This window comes from Taeniopygia guttata, chromosome 3, assembly GCF_048771995.1.
Source record: "Taeniopygia guttata chromosome 3, bTaeGut7.mat, whole genome shotgun sequence".
Classification (NCBI taxonomy): domain Eukaryota; kingdom Metazoa; phylum Chordata; class Aves; order Passeriformes; family Estrildidae; genus Taeniopygia; species Taeniopygia guttata.
This window is the reverse complement of record NC_133027.1, coordinates 78,766,658-78,785,849: the sequence shown is the minus strand read 5'-3', so window position 1 is coordinate 78,785,849 and position 19,192 is coordinate 78,766,658.

Here is a 19,192-nt window from a genome sequence, read left to right as displayed (position 1 = left end):
TGACATCAGGAGCCGGGCCTGGTGAATTTTCTTTCCCAGGGAAAACCGCCGATGTTTCTGCTCAGGGTCCTGTAGCCCTGAGCAGGCAGCTGATTGCAAAAAATCCGAACATCGAAGGATGGGCCCCATACAGAAGCTGCCCCCTCCTCATAATTGTGCTGCCCTGAAAGTCCCAGAGGAGCCCTACAAACTGACATCAGGAACCTGGACTGGTGAGTTTTCTTTCCCAGGGAAAACCGTCGATGTTTCTGCTCACGGTCCTGTAGCCCTGAGCAGGCAGCTGACTGCAAAAAATCGGAACATCGAAGGATGGGCCCCATAGAGAAGCTGCCTCCACCTCATACTTGTGCTGCCTTGACAGTCCCAGAGGAGCCCTACAAACTGACATCAGGAACCTGGACTGGTGAGTTTTCTTTCCCAGGGTAAACCGTCGATGTTTCGGCTCACGGGCCTCTGGCCGTGAGGAGGCAGCTGATTGCAAAAAATCTGAACATCGAAGGATTGGCCCCATACAGAAGCTGCCTCCACCTCATACTTCTGCTGCCCTGACAGTCCCAGAGGAGCCCTACAAACTCACAACAGGAACCTGCACTGGTGAGTTTTCTTTCCCAGGGAAAACCGCCAATGTTTCTGCTAAGCGTCCTGTGGCCCTGAGTAGGCAGCTGATTGCAAAAAATCCGAACATCGAAGGATGGGCCCCATATAGAAGCAGCCTCCACCTCATACTTGTCCTGCCCTGACAGTCCCAGAGGAGCCCTACAAACTGACATCAGGAACCTGGACTGGTGAGTTTTTTTTCCCAGGGAAAACAGCCGATGTTTGTGCTCAGGGCCCTGCGCTCTAGGACGGCTGCTGATTGCAAAAAAATCCGAACATCGATGGATAAGTCCCATACAGAAACTGCCTCCACCTCATACTTGTGCTGCCCTGAGAGTCCCAGAGGAGCCCTACCAACTGACATCAGGAACCTGGACTAGTGAGTTTTCTTCCCCAGGGAAAACAGCCGATGTTTCTGCTCAAGGTCCTTTGGCCCGGAGCAGGCAGCTGATTGCAAAAAATGCAAACATCGAAGGATGGACCCCATACAGAAGCGGCCTCCACCTCATACTTATGCTGCCCTGACAGTCCCAGAGGAGCCCTACTAACTGACATCAGGAGCCGGGCCTGGTGAATTTCCTTTCCCAGGGAAACCTGCCGATGTTTCTGCTCAGGGTCCTGTGGCCCTAAACAGGCAGCTGATTGCAAAAAATCCGAACATCGAAGGATGGGCCCCATACAGAAGCTGCCCCCTCCTCATAATTGTGCTGCCCTGACAGTCCCAGAGGAGCCCTACAAACTGACATCAGGAACCTGGACTGGTGAGTTTTCTTTCCCAGGGAAAAGAGCCGATGTTTCTGCTCAGGGCCCTGTGGCTCTGAGCCGGCAGCTAACTGCAAAAAATCCGAACTTCGAAGGTTAAGTCCCAGACCGGAGCTGCCCCCACCGCATACTTGTGCTGCCCTGACAGTCCCAGAGGAGCCCTACAAACTGATATCAGGAATCTGGACTGGTGAGTTTTCTTGCCCAGGGAAAACAGCCGATGTTTCCGCTCATGGTCCTGTGGCCCTGAGCAGGCAGCTGATTGCCAAAAATCCGAAAATTGAAGGATGGGCCCCATACAGAAGCTGCCTCCACCTCATACTTGTGCTGCCCTGACAGTCCCAGAGGAGCCCTACAAACTGACATCAGGAACCTGGACTGGTGAGTTTTCTTTCCCAGGGAAAAGAGCCGATGTTTTTGCTCAGGACCCTCTGCACCTAAGCGCGGAGCTGACTGCAAAAAATCCGAATATCGAAGGATGGGCCCGATAGAGAATCTGCCTCCACCTCATACTTATGCTGCCCTGACAGTCCCAGAAGAACCCTACTAACTGACATCAGGAACCGTGGTTTTGAGTTTTGTTTCCCATGGAAAACAGCCGATGTTTCTGCTCAGGGTCCTGTGGCTATGAGCAGGTAGCTGATTGCAAAAAATCAAAACATCGAAGGATGGCCCCATACAGAAGCTGCCCCCACCTCATACTTTTCCTGCCCTGACAGTCCCAGAGGAGCCCTACAAACTGACATCAGGAACCTGGACTGGTGAGTTTTCTCTCCCAGGGAAAACAGCCGATGTTTCTCCTCAGAGCCCTGTGGCTCTGAGCCGCCACCTTACTGCAAAAAAATCCAAACATCGAAGGATAAGTCCCAGATCGGAGCTACCCGCACCTCATACTTGTGCTGCCCTGACAGTCCCAGAGGAGCCTTACAAACTACATCAGGAACCGGGGCTGGTGAGACTTCTTTCCCAGGGAAAACCATCGATGTTTCTGCTCACGGTCCTGTGGCCCTGAGCAGGCTGCTGATTGCAAAAAATCTGAACATCGAAGGATGGGCCCCATACAGAAGCTGCCTCCACCTCATACTTAGGCTGCCCTGAAAGTCCCAGACCAGCCCTACAATCTGACATCAGGAACCTGGACTGGTGAGTTTTCTTTCCCAGGGAAAACAGCCGATGTTTCTGCTCAGGCACCTGTGGCTCTGAGGTGGATGCTGACTGCAAAAAATCCGAATATCAAAGGATAAGTCCCATACAGGAGCTGCCTCCACCTCATACTTATGCTGCCCTGACAGTCCCAGAGGAGCCCTACTAACTGACATCAGGAGCCGGGCCTGGTGAATTTCCTGTCCCAGGGAAACCAGCCGATGTTTCTGCTCAGGGTCCTGTGGCCCTAAACAGGCAGCTGATTGCAAAAAATCCGAACATCGAAGGATGGGCCCCATACAGAAGCTGCCCCCTCCTCATAATTGTGCTGCCCTGACAGTCCCAGAGGAGCCCTACAAACTGACATCAGGAACCTGGACTGGTGAGTTTTCTTTCCCAGGGAAAACAGCCGATGTTTCTGCACAGGGTCCTGTGGCTGTGAGCAGGCAGCTGATTGCAAAAAATGCAAACATCGAAGGATGGGCCCCATACAGAAGCTGCCCCCACCTCATACTTTTCCTGCCCTGACAGTCCCAGAGGAGCCCTACAAACTGACATCAGGAACCTGGACTGGTGAGTTTTCTCTCCCAGGGAAAACAGCCAATGTTTCTGCTCAGGGCCCTGTGGCTCTGAGCCGCCAGCTTACTGTAAAAATTCCAAACATCGAAGGATAAGTACCAGATCGGAGCTACCCGCACCTCATACTTGTGCTGCCCTGACAGTCCCAGAGGAGCCCTACAAACTGACATCAGGAACCGGGGCTGGTGTGTTTTCTTTCCCAGGGAAAACCATCGATGTTTCTGCTCATGGTCCTGAGGCCCTGAGCATGCAGCTGATTGTAAAAAATCTGAACATCGAAGGATGGGCCCCATACAGAAGCTGCCTCCACCTCATAATTGTGCTGCCCTGACAGTCCCAGAGGAGCCCTACAAACTGACATCAGGAACCTGGACTGGTGAGTTTTCTTTCCCAGGGAAAACAGCCGATGTTTCTGCTCAGGGTACTGAAGCCATGGGCAGGGAGCTGATTTCAAAAAATCCGAACATCGAAGGATGGGCCCCAAACAGAAGCTGCCTCCACCTCATACTTGTGCTGCCCTGACAGTCCCAGGGGAGCCCTACAAACTGACATCAGGAAACTGGACTGGTGAGTTTTCTTTCCCAGGGAAAACAGCCGATGTTTGTGTTCACGGCCCTGTGGCTCTAAGCCGGCTGCTTATTGCAAAAAATCTGAACATCGAAGGATAAGTCCCATACAGGAGCTGCCTGCACCTCATACTTCTACTGCCCTGACAGTCCCAGGGGAGCCCTACTAACTGACATCAGGAACCTGGACTGGTGAGTTTACTTTCCCAGGGAAAACAGACGATGTTTCTGCTCAGGGTCCTTTGGCCCGGAGCAGGCACCTGATTGCAAAATATCCGAACATCGAAGGATGGGCCCCATACAGAAGCTGCCTCCACCTCATACTTGTGCTGCCCTGACAGTCCAAGAGGAGCCCTACAAACTGACATCAGGAACCTGGACTGGTGAGTTTTCTTTCCCAGGGAAAAGAGACGATGTTTCTGCTAAGGGCCCTGTGGCCCTAAGCGCGGAGCTGACTGCAAAAAATCCGAATATCGAAGAATGGGCCCCATAGAGAATCTGCCTCCACCTCATACTTGTGCTGCCCTTACTGTCTCCGAGGAGCCCTACAAACTGACATCAGGAGCCTGGACTGGTGAGTTTTCTTTCCCAGGCTAAACAGCCGATGTTTGTGCTTAGGGCCTTGTGGCTCTAAGCCGGCTGCTGATTGCAAAAAATTCGAACATCGAAGGATAAGTCCCATACAGAAGCTGCCCCCACCTCATACTTGTGCTGCCCAGACAGTCCCAGAGGAGCCCTACAAACTGACATAAGGAACCGGGGCTGGTGAGTTTTCTTTCCCAGGGAAAACAGTCGATGTTTCTGCTCACGGTCCTGTGGCCCTGAGCAGGCAGCTGATTGCAAAAAATCTAAACATCGAAGGATGGGCCCCATACAGAAGCTGCCTCCACCTCATACTTATGCTGCCCTGACAGTCCCAGAGGAGCCCTACTAACTGACATCAGGAGCCGGGCCTGGTGAATTTTCTTTCCCAGGGAAAACCGTCGATGTTTCTGCTCACGGTCCCGTGGCACTGAGCAGGCAGCTGACTGCAAAAAATCGGAACATCGAAGGATGGGCCCCATAGAGAAGCTGCCTCCACCTCATACTTGTGCTGCCGTGACAGTCCCAGAGGAGCCCTACAAACTGACATCAGGAACCTGGACTGGTGAGTTTTCTTTCCCAGGGTAAACCGTCGATGTTTCGGCTCACGGGCCTCTGGCCCTGAGGAGGCAGCTGATTGCAAAAAATCTGAACATCGAAGGATAGGCCCCATACAGAAGCTGCCTCCACCTCATACATATGCTGCCCTGACAGTCCCAGAGGAGCCCTACAAACTGACATCAGGAACCTGGACTGGTGAGCTTTCTTTCCCAGGGAAAAGAGCCGATGTTTTTGCTCAGGGCCCTCTACACCTAAGCGTGGAGCTGACTGCAAAAAATCCGAATATCGAAGGATGGGCCCGATAGAGAATCTGCCTCCACCTCATACTTCTGCTGCCCTGACAATCCCAGAGGAGCCCTACAAACTGAAATCAGGAACCTGGACTGGTGAGTTTTCTTTCCCAGGGAAAAGAACTAATGCTTGTACTGAGGGCCCTGTGGCTCTGAGCCGGCAACTAACTGCAAAAAATCCGAACATCGAAAGTTAAATCCCAGACCGGAGCTGCCCCCACCTCATACTTGTGCTGCCCTGACAGTCCCAGGGGAGCCCTACAAACTGACATCAGGAACCTGGACTGGTGAGTTTTCTTTCGCAGGGAAAACAACCGATATCTCTGCTCATGGTCCTGTGGCTCTGAGCAGGCAGCTGATTGCAAAAAATCCGAACATCGAAGGATGGGCCCCATACAGAAGCTGCCCCTACCTCATACTTCTGCTGCCCTGACAGTCCCAGGGGAGCCCTACAAACTGACATCAGGAACCTGGACTGGTGAGTTTTCTTTCCCAGGATAAACCGTCGATGTTTCGGCTCACGGGCCTCTGGCCGTGAGGAGGCAGCTGATTGCAAAAAATCTGAACATCGAAGGATGGGCCCCATACAGAAGCGGCCTCCACCTCATACTTGTGCTGCCCTGACAGTCCCAGAGGAGCCCTACAAACTGACATCAGGAACCTGGACTGGTGAGTTTTCTTTCCCAGGGAAAACAGCCGATGTTTGTGCTCAGGGCCCTGCGCTCTAAGACGGCTGCTGATTGCAAAAAATCCGAACATCGAAGGATAAGTCCCATACAGAAACTGCCTCCACCTCATACTTGTGCTGCCCTGAGAGTCCCAGAGGAGCCCTACTAACTGACATCAGGAACCTGGACTACTGAGTTTTCTTTCCCAGGGAAAACAGCCGATGTTTCTGCTCAAGGTCCTTTGGCCCGGAGCAGGCAGCTGATTGCAAAAAATGCAAACATCGAAGGATGGACCCCATACAGAAGCGGCCTCCACCTCATACTTGTGCTGCCCTGACAGTCCAAGAGGAGCCCTACAAACTGACAACAGGAACCTGGACTGGTGAGTTTTCTTTTCCAGGGGAAACAGCCGATGTTTTTGCTCAGGGCCCTGTGCCCCTAAGCGCGGAGCTGACCTCAAAAAATCCGAATATCGAAGGATGGGCCCCTTAGAGAATCTGCCTCCACCTCATACTTGTTCTGCCCTGAGAGTCCGAGAGGAGCCCTACAAACTGACATCAGGAACCTGGACTGGTGAGTTTTCTTTCCCAGGGAAAAGGGCCAATGTTTGTGCTCAGGGCCCTGTGGCTCTGAGCCGGCAGCTAACTGCAAAAAATCCGAACATCGAAGGTTAAGTCCCAGACCGGAGCTGCCCCCACCGCATACTTGTGCTGCCCTGACAGTCCCAGAGGAGCCCTACAAACTGACATCAGGAATCTGGACTGGTGAGTTTTCTTGCCCAGGGAAAACAGCCGATGTTTCTGCTCATGGTCCTGTGGCCCTGAGCAGGCAGCTGATTGCCAAAAATCCGAATATTGAAGGATGGGCCCCATACAGAACCTGCCTCCACCTCATACTTGTGCTGCCCTGACAGTCCCAGAGGAGCCCTACAAACTGACATCAGGAACCTGGACTGGTGAGTTTTCTTTCCCAGAGAAAAGAGCCGATGTTTTTGCTCAGGACACTCTGCACCTTAGCGCGGAGCTGACTGCAAAAAATCCGAATATCGAAGGATGGGCCCGATAGAGAATCTGCCTCCACCTCATACTTGTGCTGCCCTGACAGTCCCAGAGGAGCCCTACAAACTGAAATCAGGAACCTGGACTGGTGAGTTTTCTTTCCCAGGGAAAAGAGCCGATGTTTGTACTGAGGGCCCTGTGGCTTTGAGCCGGCAACTAACTGCAAAAAATCCGAACATCGAAGGTTAAATGCCAGACCGGAGCTGCCCCCACCTCATACTTGTGCTGCCCTGACAGTCCCAGGGGAGCCCTACAAACTGACATCAGGAACCTGGATTGGTGAGTTTTCTTTCCCATGGAAAACAGCCGATGTTTCTGCTCATGGTCCAGTGGCTCTGAGCAGGCAGCTGATTGCAAAAAATCCGAACATCGAAGGATGGGCCCCATACAGAAGCTGCCTCCACCTCATACTTATGCTGCCCTGACAGTCCCAGAGGAGCCCTACTAACTGACATCGGGAACCGAGGTTGTGAGTTTTGTTTCCCATGGAAAACAGCCGATGTTTCTGCTCAGGGTCCTGTGGCTATGAGCAGGTAGCTGATTGCAAAAAATCAAAACATCGAAGGATGGGCCCCATACAGAAGCTGCCCCCACCTCATACTTTTCCTGCCCTGACAGTCCCAGAGGAGCCCTACAAACTGACATCAGGAACCTGGACTGGTGAGTTTTCTCTCCCAGGGAAAACAGCCGATGTTTCTCCTCAGGGCCCTGTGGCTCTGAGCAGCCACCTTACTGCAAAATATCCAATCATCGAAGGATAAGTCCCAGATCGGAGCTACCCGCACCTCATACTTGTGCTGCCCTGACAGTCCCAGAGGAGCCCTACAAACTACATCAGGAACCGGGGCTGGTGAGATTTCTTTCCCAGGGAAAACCATCGATGTTTCTGCTAATGGTCCTGTGGCCCTGAGCAGGCAGCTGATTGCAAAAAATCTGAACATCGAAGGATGGGCCCCATACAGAAGCTGCCTCCACCTCATACTTGTGCTGCCCTGACAGTCCCAGAGGAGCCCTACAAACTGACATCAGGAACCTGGACTGGTGAGCTTTCTTTCCCAGGGAAAAGAGCCGATGTTTTTGCTCAGGGCCCTCTGCACCTAAGCGCGGAGCTGACTGCAAAAAATCCGAATATCGAAGGATGGGCCCGATAGAGAATCTGCCTCCACCTCATACTTCTGCTGCCCTGACAATCCCAGAGGAGCCCTACAAACTGAAATCAGGAACCTGGACTGGTGAGTTTTCTTTCCCAGGGAAAAGAACCGATGTTTGTACTGAGGGCCCTGTGGCTCTGAGCCGGCAACTAAGAGCAAAAAATCCGAACATCGAAGCTTAAATCCCAGACCGGAGCTGCCTCCACCTCATACTTGTGCTGCCCTGACAGTCCCAGGGGAGCCCTACAAACTGACATCAGGAACCTGGACTGGTGAGTTTTCTTTCGCAGGGAAAACAGCCGATGTTTCTGCTCATGGTCCTGTGGCTCTGAGCAGGCAGCTGATTGCAAAAAATCCGAACATCGAAGGATGGGCCCCATACAGAAGCTGCCTCCACCTCATACTTATGCTGCCCTGACAGTCCCAGAGGAGCCCTACAAACTGACATCAGGAACCGGGGCTTGTGAGTTTTCTTTCCCATGGAAAACAGCCGATGTTTATGCTCAGGGTCCTGTGGCCCTGAGCAAGCAGCTGATTGCAAAAAATCCGAACATCGAAGGATGGGCCCCATACAGAAGCTGCCCCTACCTCATACTTGTGCTGCCCTGACAGTCCCAGAGGAGCCCTACAAACTGACATCAGGAACCTGGACTGGTGAGTTTTCCTTCCCAGGGAAAACAGCCAATATTTGTGCTGAGGGCCCTGTGGCTCTGAGCCGGCAGCTAACTGCAAAAAATCTGACCATCGAAGGTTAAATCCCAGACCAGAGCTGCCCCCACCTCATACTTGTGCTGCCCTGACAGTCCCAGGGGAGCCCTACAAACTGACATCAGGAACCTGGACTGGTGAGTTTTCTTTCCCAGGCTAAACAGCCGATGTTTCTGCTCATGGTCCAGTGGCTCTGAACAGGCAGCTGATTGCAAAAAATCCGAACATCGAAGGATGGGCCCCATACAGAAGCTGCCTCCACCTCAAACTTATGCTGCCCTGACAGTCCCAGAGGAGCCCTACTAACTGACGTCAGGAGCCGGGCCTGGTGAATTTTCTTTCCCAGGGAAAACCGCCGATGTTTCTGCTCAGGGTCCTGTGGCCCTGAGAAGGCAGCTGATTGCAAAAAATCCGAACATCGAAGGATGGGCCCCATACAGAAGCTGCCCCCTCCTCATAATTGTGCTGCCCTGAAAGTCCCAGAGGAGCCCTACAAACTGACATCAGGAACCTGGACTGGTGAGTTTTCTTTCCCAGGGAAAACCGTCCATGTTTCTGCTCACGGTCCTGTAGCCCTGAGCAGGCAGCTGACTGCAAAAAATCGGAACATCGAAGGATGGGCCCCATAGAGAAGCTGCCTCCACCTCATACTTGTGCTGCCTTGACAGTCCCAGAGGAGCCCTACAAACTGACATCAGGAACCTGGACTGGTGAGTTTTCTTTCCCAGGGTAAACCGTCGATGTTTCGGCTCACGGGCCTCTGGCCGTGAGGAGGCAGCTGATTGCAAAAAATCTGAACATCGAAGGATGGGCCCCATACAGAATCTGCCTCCACCTCATACTTATGCTGCCCTGACAGTCCCAGAGGAGCCCTACTAACTGACATCAGGAACCTGGACTACTGAGTTTTCTTTCCCAGGGAAAACAGCCGATGTTTCTGCTCAAGGTCCTTTGGCCCAGAGCAGGCAGCTGATTGCAAAAAATACGAACATCGAAGGATGGACCCCATACAGAAGCGGCCTCCAACTCATACTTGTGCTGCCCTGACAGTCCAAGAGGAGCCCTACAAACTGAGAACAGGAACCTGGACTGTTGAGTTTTCTTTTCCAGGGGAAACAGCCGATGTTTTTGCTCAGGGCCCTGTGCACCTAAGCGCGGAGCTGACTTCAAAAAATCCGAATATTGAAGGATGGGCCCGATACAGAAGCTGCCTCCACCTCATACTTGTGCTGCCCTGACAGTCCCAGAGGAGCCCTACAAACTGAAATCAGGAACCTGGACTGGTGCGTTTTCTTTCCCAGGGAAAAGAGCCGATGTTTGTACTGAGGGCCCTGTGGCTCTGAGCCGGCAACTAACTGCAAAAAATCTGAACATCGAAGGTTAAATCCCAGACCGGAGCTGCCCCCACCTCATACTTGTGCTGCCCTGACAGTCCCAGGGGAGCCCTACAAACTGACATCAGGAACCTGGACTGGTGAGTTTTCTTTCGCAGGGAAAACAGCCGATGTTTCTGCTCAGGGTCCTGTGGCTCTGAGCAGGCAGCTGATTGCAAAAAATCCGAACATCGAAAGATGGGCCCCATACAGAAGCTGCCTCCACCTCATACTTATGCTGCCCTGACTGTCCCAGAGGAGCCCTACTAACTGACATCAGGAACCGTGGTTGTGAGTTTTGTTTCCCATGGAAAACAACCGATGTTTCTGCTCAGGGTCCTGTGGGTATGAGCAGGTAGCTGATTGCAAAAAATCAAAACATCGAAGGATAAGTCCCAGACCGGAGCTACCCGCACTTCATACTTGTGCTGCCCTCACAGTCCCAAAGGAGCCCTACAAACTACATCAGGAACCGGGGCTGGTGAGATTTCTTTCCCAGGGAAAACCATCGATTTTTCTGCTTACGGTCCTGTGGCCCTGAGCAGGCAGCTGATTGCAAAAAATCTGAACATCGAAGGATGGGCCCCATACAGAAGCTGCCTCCACCTCATACTTAGGCTGCCCTGACAGTCCCAGACCAGCCCTACAAACTGACATCAGGAACCTGGACTGGTGAGTTTTCTTTCCCAGGGAAAACAGCCGAAGTTTCTGCTCAGGCACCTGTGACTCTGAGGCGGATGCTGACTGCAAAAAATCCGATTATCAAAGGATAAGTCGCATACAGGAGCTGCCTCCACCTCATACTTATGCTGCCCTGACAGTCCCAGAGGAGCCCTACTAACTGACATCAGGAGCCGGGCCTGGTGAATTTCCTTTCCCAGGGAAACCAGCCGATGTTTCTGCTCAGGGTCCTGTGGCCCTGAGCAGGCAGCTGATTGCAAAAAATTCGAACATCGAAGGATGGGCCCCATACAGAAGCTGCCCCCTCCTCATAATTGTGCTGCCCTGACAGTCCCAGAGGAGTCCTACAAACTGACATCAGGAACCTGGACTGGTGAGTTTTCTTTCCCAGGGAAAACAACCGATCTTTCTGCACAGGGTCCTGTGGCTGTGAGCAGGCAGCTGATTGCAAAAAATGCAAACATCGAAGGATGGGCCCCATACAGAAGCTGCCCCCACCTCATACTTTTCCTGCCCTGACAGTCCCAGAGGAGCCCTACAAACTGACATCAGGAACCTGGACTGGTGAGTTTTCTCTCCCAGGGAAAACAGCCAATGTTTCTGCTCAGGGCCCTGTGGCTCTGAGCCGCCAGCTTACTGCAAAAATTCCAAACATCGAAGGATAAGAACCAGATCGGAGCTACCCGCACCTCATACTTGTGCTGCCCTGACAGTCCCAGGGGAGCCCTACAAACTGCCATCAGGAACCGGGGCTGGTGAGTTTTCTTTCCCAGGGAAAACCATCGATGTTTCTGCACACGGTCCTGAGGCCCTGAGCATGCAGCTGATTGCAAAAAATCTGAACATCGAAGGATTGGCCCCATACAGCAGCTGCGCGCACCTCATACTTGTGCTGCCCTGACAGTCCCAGAGGAGCCCTACAAACTGACATCAGGAACCTGGACTGGTGAGTTTTCTTTCCCAGGGAAAACAGCCGATGTTTCTGCTCAGGGTCCTGAGGCCCTGGGCAGGGAGCTGATTGCAAAAAATCCGAACATCGAAGGATGGGCCCCAAACAGAAGCTGCCTCCACCTCATACTTGTGCTGCCCTGACAGTCCCAGGGGAGCCCTACAAACTGACATCAGGAAACTGGACTGGTGAGTTTTCTTTCCCAGGGAAAACAGCCGATGTTTGTGTTCACGGCCCTGTGGCTCTAAGCCGGCTGCTTATTGCAAAAAATCCGAACATCGAAGGATAAGTCCCATACAGGAGCTGCCTGCACCTCATACTTCTGCTGCCCTGACAGTCCCAGGGGAGCCCTACAAACTGACATCAGGAACCTGGACTGGTGAGTTTTCCTTCCCAGGGAAAACAGCCAATATTTGTGCTGAGGGCCCTGTGGCTCTGAGCCGGCAGCTAACTGCAAAAAATCTGACCATCGAAGGTTAAATCCCAGACCAGAGCTGCCCCCACCTCATACTTGTGCTGCCCTGACAGTCCCAGGGGAGCCCTACAAACTGACATCAGGAACCTGGACTGGTGAGTTTTCTTTCCCAGGCTAAACAGCCGATGTTTCTGCTCATGGTCCAGTGGCTCTGAACAGGCAGCTGATTGCAAAAAATCCGAACATCGAAGGATGGGCCCCATACAGAAGCTGCCTCCACCTCAAACTTATGCTGCCCTGACAGTCCCAGAGGAGCCCTACTAACTGACGTCAGGAGCCGGGCCTGGTGAATTTTCTTTCCCAGGGAAAACCGCCGATGTTTCTGCTCAGGGTCCTGTGGCCCTGAGAAGGCAGCTGATTGCAAAAAATCCGAACATCGAAGGATGGGCCCCATACAGAAGCTGCCCCCTCCTCATAATTGTGCTGCCCTGAAAGTCCCAGAGGAGCCCTACAAACTGACATCAGGAACCTGGACTGGTGAGTTTTCTTTCCCAGGGAAAACCGTCCATGTTTCTGCTCACGGTCCTGTAGCCCTGAGCAGGCAGCTGACTGCAAAAAATCGGAACATCGAAGGATGGGCCCCATAGAGAAGCTGCCTCCACCTCATACTTGTGCTGCCTTGACAGTCCCAGAGGAGCCCTACAAACTGACATCAGGAACCTGGACTGGTGAGTTTTCTTTCCCAGGGTAAACCGTCGATGTTTCGGCTCACAGGCCTCTGGCCGTGAGGAGGCAGCTGATTGCAAAAAATCTGAACATCGAAGGATGGGCCCCATACAGAATCTGCCTCCACCTCATACTTATGCTGCCCTGACAGTCCCAGAGGAGCCCTACTAACTGACATCAGGAACCTGGACTACTGAGTTTTCTTTCCCAGGGAAAACAGCCGATGTTTCTGCTCAAGGTCCTTTGGCCCAGAGCAGGCAGCTGATTGCAAAAAATGCAAACATCGAAGGATGGACCCCATACAGAAGCGGCCTCCAACTCATACTTGTGCTGCCCTGACAGTCCAAGAGGAGCCCTACAAACTGAGAACAGGAACCTGGACTGTTGAGTTTTCTTTTCCAGGGGAAACAGCCGATGTTTTTGCTCAGGGCCCTGTGCACCTAAGCGCGGAGCTGACTTCAAAAAATCCGAATATTGAAGGATGGGCCCGATACAGAAGCTGCCTCCACCTCATACTTGTGCTGCCCTGACAGTCCCAGAGGAGCCCTACAAACTGAAATCAGGAACCTGGACTGGTGCGTTTTCTTTCCCAGGGAAAAGAGCCGATGTTTGTACTGAGGGCCCTGTGGCTCTGAGCCGGCAACTAACTGCAAAAAATCTGAACATCGAAGGTTAAATCCCAGACCGGAGCTGCCCCCACCTCATACTTGTGCTGCCCTGACAGTCCCAGGGGAGCCCTACAAACTGACATCAGGAACCTGGACTGGTGAGTTTTCTTTCGCAGGGAAAACAGCCGATGTTTCTGCTCAGGGTCCTGTGGCTCTGAGCAGGCAGCTGATTGCAAAAAATCCGAACATCGAAAGATGGGCCCCATACAGAAGCTGCCTCCACCTCATACTTATGCTGCCCTGACTGTCCCAGAGGAGCCCTACTAACTGACATCAGGAACCGTGGTTGTGAGTTTTGTTTCCCATGGAAAACAACCGATGTTTCTGCTCAGGGTCCTGTGGGTATGAGCAGGTAGCTGATTGCAAAAAATCAAAACATCGAAGGATAAGTCCCAGACCGGAGCTACCCGCACTTCATACTTGTGCTGCCCTCACAGTCCCAAAGGAGCCCTACAAACTACATCAGGAACCGGGGCTGGTGAGATTTCTTTCCCAGGGAAAACCATCGATTTTTCTGCTTACGGTCCTGTGGCCCTGAGCAGGCAGCTGATTGCAAAAAATCTGAACATCGAAGGATGGGCCCCATACAGAAGCTGCCTCCACCTCATACTTAGGCTGCCCTGACAGTCCCAGACCAGCCCTACAAACTGACATCAGGAACCTGGACTGGTGAGTTTTCTTTCCCAGGGAAAACAGCCGAAGTTTCTGCTCAGGCACCTGTGACTCTGAGGCGGATGCTGACTGCAAAAAATCCGATTATCAAAGGATAAGTCGCATACAGGAGCTGCCTCCACCTCATACTTATGCTGCCCTGACAGTCCCAGAGGAGCCCTACTAACTGACATCAGGAGCCGGGCCTGGTGAATTTCCTTTCCCAGGGAAACCAGCCGATGTTTCTGCTCAGGGTCCTGTGGCCCTGAGCAGGCAGCTGATTGCAAAAAATTCGAACATCGAAGGATGGGCCCCATACAGAAGCTGCCCCCTCCTCATAATTGTGCTGCCCTGACAGTCCCAGAGGAGTCCTACAAACTGACATCAGGAACCTGGACTGGTGAGTTTTCTTTCCCAGGGAAAACAACCGATCTTTCTGCACAGGGTCCTGTGGCTGTGAGCAGGCAGCTGATTGCAAAAAATGCAAACATCGAAGGATGGGCCCCATACAGAAGCTGCCCCCACCTCATACTTTTCCTGCCCTGACAGTCCCAGAGGAGCCCTACAAACTGACATCAGGAACCTGGACTGGTGAGTTTTCTCTCCCAGGGAAAACAGCCAATGTTTCTGCTCAGGGCACTGTGGCTCTGAGCCGCCAGCTTACTGCAAAAATTCCAAACATCGAAGGATAAGAACCAGATCGGAGCTACCCGCACCTCATACTTGTGCTGCCCTGACAGTCCCAGGGGAGCCCTACAAACTGACATCAGGAACCGGGGCTGGTGAGTTTTCTTTCCCAGGGAAAACCATCGATGTTTCTGCACACGGTCCTGAGGCCCTGAGCATGCAGCTGATTGCAAAAAATCTGAACATCGAAGGATTGGCCCCATACAGCAGCTGCGCGCACCTCATACTTGTGCTGCCCTGACAGTCCCAGAGGAGCCCTACAAACTGACATCAGGAACCTGGACTGGTGAGTTTTCTTTCCCAGGGAAAACAGCCGATGTTTCTGCTCAGGGTCCTGAGGCCCTGGGCAGGGAGCTGATTGCAAAAAATCCGAACATCGAAGGATGGGCCCCAAACAGAAGCTGCCTCCACCTCATACTTGTGCTGCCCTGACAGTCCCAGGGGAGCCCTACAAACAGACATCAGGAAACTGGACTGGTGAGTTTTCTTTCCCAGGGAAAACAGCCGATGTTTGTGTTCACGGCCCTGTGGCTCTAAGCCGGCTGCTTATTGCAAAAAATCCGAACATCGAAGGATAAGTCCCATACAGGAGCTGCCTGCACCTCATACTTCTGCTGCCCTGACAGTCCCAGGGGAGCCCTACAAACTGACATCAGGAACCTGGACTGGTGAGTTTACTTTCCCAGGGAAAACAGACGATGTTTCTGCTCAGGGTCCTTTGGCCCGGAGCAGGCACCTGATTGCAAAATATCCGAACATCGAAGGATGGGCCCCATACAGAAGCTGCCCCCACCTCATACTTGTGCTGCCCAGACAGTCCCAGAGGAGCCCTACAAACTGACATCAGGAACCGGGGCTGGTGAGTTTTCTTTCCCAGGGAAAACCGTCGATGTTTCTGCTCACGGTCCTGTGGCCCTGAGCAGGCAGCTGATTGCAAAAAATCTAAACATCGAAGGATGGGCCCAATACAGAAGCTGCCTCCACCTCATACTTATGCTGCCCTGACAGTCCCAGAGGAGCCCTACTAACTGACATCAGGCGCCGGGCCTGGTGAATTTTCTTTCCCAGGGAAAACCGTCGATGTTTCTGCTCACGGTCCCGTGGCCCTGAGTAGGCAGCTGACTGCAAAAAATCGGAACATCGAAGGATGGGCCCCATAGAGAAGCTGCCTCCACCTCATACTTGTGCTGCCCTGACAGTCCAAGAGGAGCCCTACAAACTGACATCAGGAACCTGGACTGGTGAGTTTTCTTTCCCAGGGTAAACCGTCGATGTTTCGGCTCACGGGCCTCTGGCCCTGAGGAGGCAGCTGATTGCAAAAAATCTGAACATCGAAGGATAGGCCCCATACAGAAGCTGCCTCCACCTCATACATATGCTGCCCTGACAGTCCCAGAGGAGCCCTACAAACTGACATCAGGAACCTGGACTGGAGAGCTTTCTTTCCCAGGGAAAAGAGCCGATGTTTTTGCTCAGGGCCCTCTGCACCTAAGCGCGGAGCTGACTGCAAAAAATCCGAATATCGAAGGATGGGCCCCTTAGAGAATCTGCCTCCACCTCATACTTCTGCTGCCCTAAAAATCCCAGAGGAGCCCTACAAACTGACATCAGGAACCTGGACTGGTGAGTTTTCCTTCCCAGGGAAAACAGCCGATGTTTGTGCTGAGGGCCCTGTGGCTCTGAGCCGGCAGCTAACTGCAAAAAATCTGAACATGGAAGGTTAAATCCCACACCAGAGCTGCCCCCAGCTCATACTTGTGCTGCCCTGACAGTCCCAGAGGAGCCCTACAAACTGACATCAGGAACCTGGACTGGTGAGTTTTCTTTCCCAGGCTAAACAGACGATGTTTGTGCTTAGGGCCCTGTGGCTATAAGCCGGCTGCTGATTGCAAAAAATCCGAACATCGAAGGATGGGCCCCATACAGAAGCTGCCTCCACCTAGAACATATGCTGCCCTGACAGTCCCAGAGGAGCCCTACTAACTGACATCAGGAGCCGGGCCTGGTGAATTTTCTTTCCCAGGGAAAACCGCCGATGTTTCTGCTCAGGGTCCTGTGGCCCTGAGCAGGCAGCTGATTGCAAAAAATCCGAACATCGAAGGATGGGCCCCATACAGAAGCTGCCCCCTCCTCATAATTGTGCTGCCCTGAAAGTCCCAGAGGAGCCCTACAAACTGACATCACGAACCTGGACTGGTGAGTTTTCTTTCCCAGGGAAAACTGTCGATGTTTCTGCTCACGGTCCTGTAGCCCTGAGCAGGCAGCTGACTGCAAAAAATCGGAACATCGAAGGATGGGCCCCATAGAGAAGCTGCCTCCACCTCATACTTGTGCTGCCTTGACAGTCCCAGAGGAGCCCTACAAACTGACATCAGGAACCTGGACTGGTGAGTTTTCTTTCCCAGGGTAAACCGTCGATGTTTCGGCTCACGGGCCTCTGGCCGTGAGGAGGCAGCTGATTGCAAAAAATCTGAACATCGAAGGATGGGCCCCATACAGAAGCTGCCTCCACCTCATACTTATGCTGCCCTGACAGTCCCAGAGGAGCCCTACAAACTGACAACAGGAACCTGCACTGGTGAGTTTTCTTTCCCAGGGAAAACCGCCAATGTTTCTGCTAAGGGTCCTGTGGCCCTGAGTAGGCAGCTGATTGCAAAAAATCCGAACATCGAAGGATGGGCCCCATATAGAAGCAGCCTCCACCTCATACTTGTGCTGCCCTGACAGTCCCAGAGGAGCCCTACAAACTGACATCAGGAACCTGGACTGGTGAGTTTTCTTTCCCAGGGAAAACAGCCGATGTTTGTGCTCAGGGCCCTGCGCTCTAAGACGGCTGCTGATTGCAAAAAATCCGAACATCGAAGGATAAGTCCCATACAGAAACTGCCTCCACCTCATACTTGTGCTGCCCTGACAGTCCCAGAGGAGCCCTACTAACTGACATCAGGAACCTGGACTAGTGAGTTTTCTTTCCCAGGGAAAACAGCCGATGTTTCTGCTCAAGGTCCTTTGGCCCGGAGCAGGCAGCTGATTGCAAAAAATGCAAACATCGAAGGATGGACCCCATACAGAAGCGGCCTCCACCTCATACTTGTGCTGCCCTGACAGTCCCAGAGGAGCCCTACAAACTGACAACAGGAACCTGGACTGCTGAGTTTTCTTTTCCAGGGGAAACAGCCGATGTTTTTGCTCAGGGCCCTGTGCCCCTAAGCGCGGAGCTGACTGCAAAAAATCCAAATATCGATGGATGGGCCCCTTAGAGAATCTGCCTCCACCTCATACTTGTTCTGCCCTGACAGTCCCAGAGGAGCCCTACAAACTGACATCAGGAATCTAGACTGGTGAGTTTTCTTGCCCAGGGAAAACAGCCGATGTTTCTGCACAGGGTCCTGCGGCTGTGAGCAGGCACTGATTGCAAAAAATCCAAACATCGAAGGATGGGCCCCATAGAGAAGCTGCCCCCACCTCATACTTTTCCTGCCCTGACAGTCCCAGAGGAGCCCTACTAACTGACATCAGGAACCTGGACTGGTGAGTTTACTTTCCCAGGGAAAACAGCCGATGTTTCTGCTCAGGGTCCTTTGGCCAGGAGCAGGCAGCTGATTGCAAAATATCCGAACATCGAAGGATGGGCCCCAAGCAGAAGCTGCCTCTACCTCATACTTGTGCTGCCCTGACAGTCCCAGAGGAGCCCTACAAACTGACATCAGGAACCTGGACTGGTGAATTTTCTTTCCCAGGCTAAACAGCCGATGTTTGTGCTTAGGGGCCTGTGGCTCTAAGCCGGCTGCTGATTGCAAAAAATCCGAACATCGAAGGATGGGCCCCATACAGAAGCTGCCTCCACCTCATACTTGTGCTGCCCTGACAGTCCCAGAGGAGCCCTACAAACTGAAATCAGGAACCTGGACTGGTGAGTTTTCTTTCCCAGGGAAAACCGCCAATGTTTCTGCTAAGGGTCCTGTGGCCCTGAGCAGGCAGCTGATTGCAAAAAATCCGAACTTCGAAGGATGGCCCCATACAGAAGCAGCATCCACCTCATACTTGTGCTGCCCTGACAGTCCCAGAGGAGCCCTACAAACTGACATCAGGAACCTGGACTGGTGAGTTTTCTTTCCCAGGCTAAACAGACGATGTTTGTGCTTAGGGCCCTGTGGCTCTAAGCCGGCTGCTGATTGCAAAAAATTCGAACATCGAAGGATAAATCCCATACAGAAGCTGCCTGCACCTCATACTTCTGCTGCCCTGACAGTCCCAGGGGAGCCCTACAAACTGACATCAGGAACCTGGACTGGTGAGTTTTCTTTCGCAGGGAAAACAGCCGATGTTTCTGCTCAGGGTCCTTTGGCCCGGAGCAGGCAGCTGATTGCAAAATAT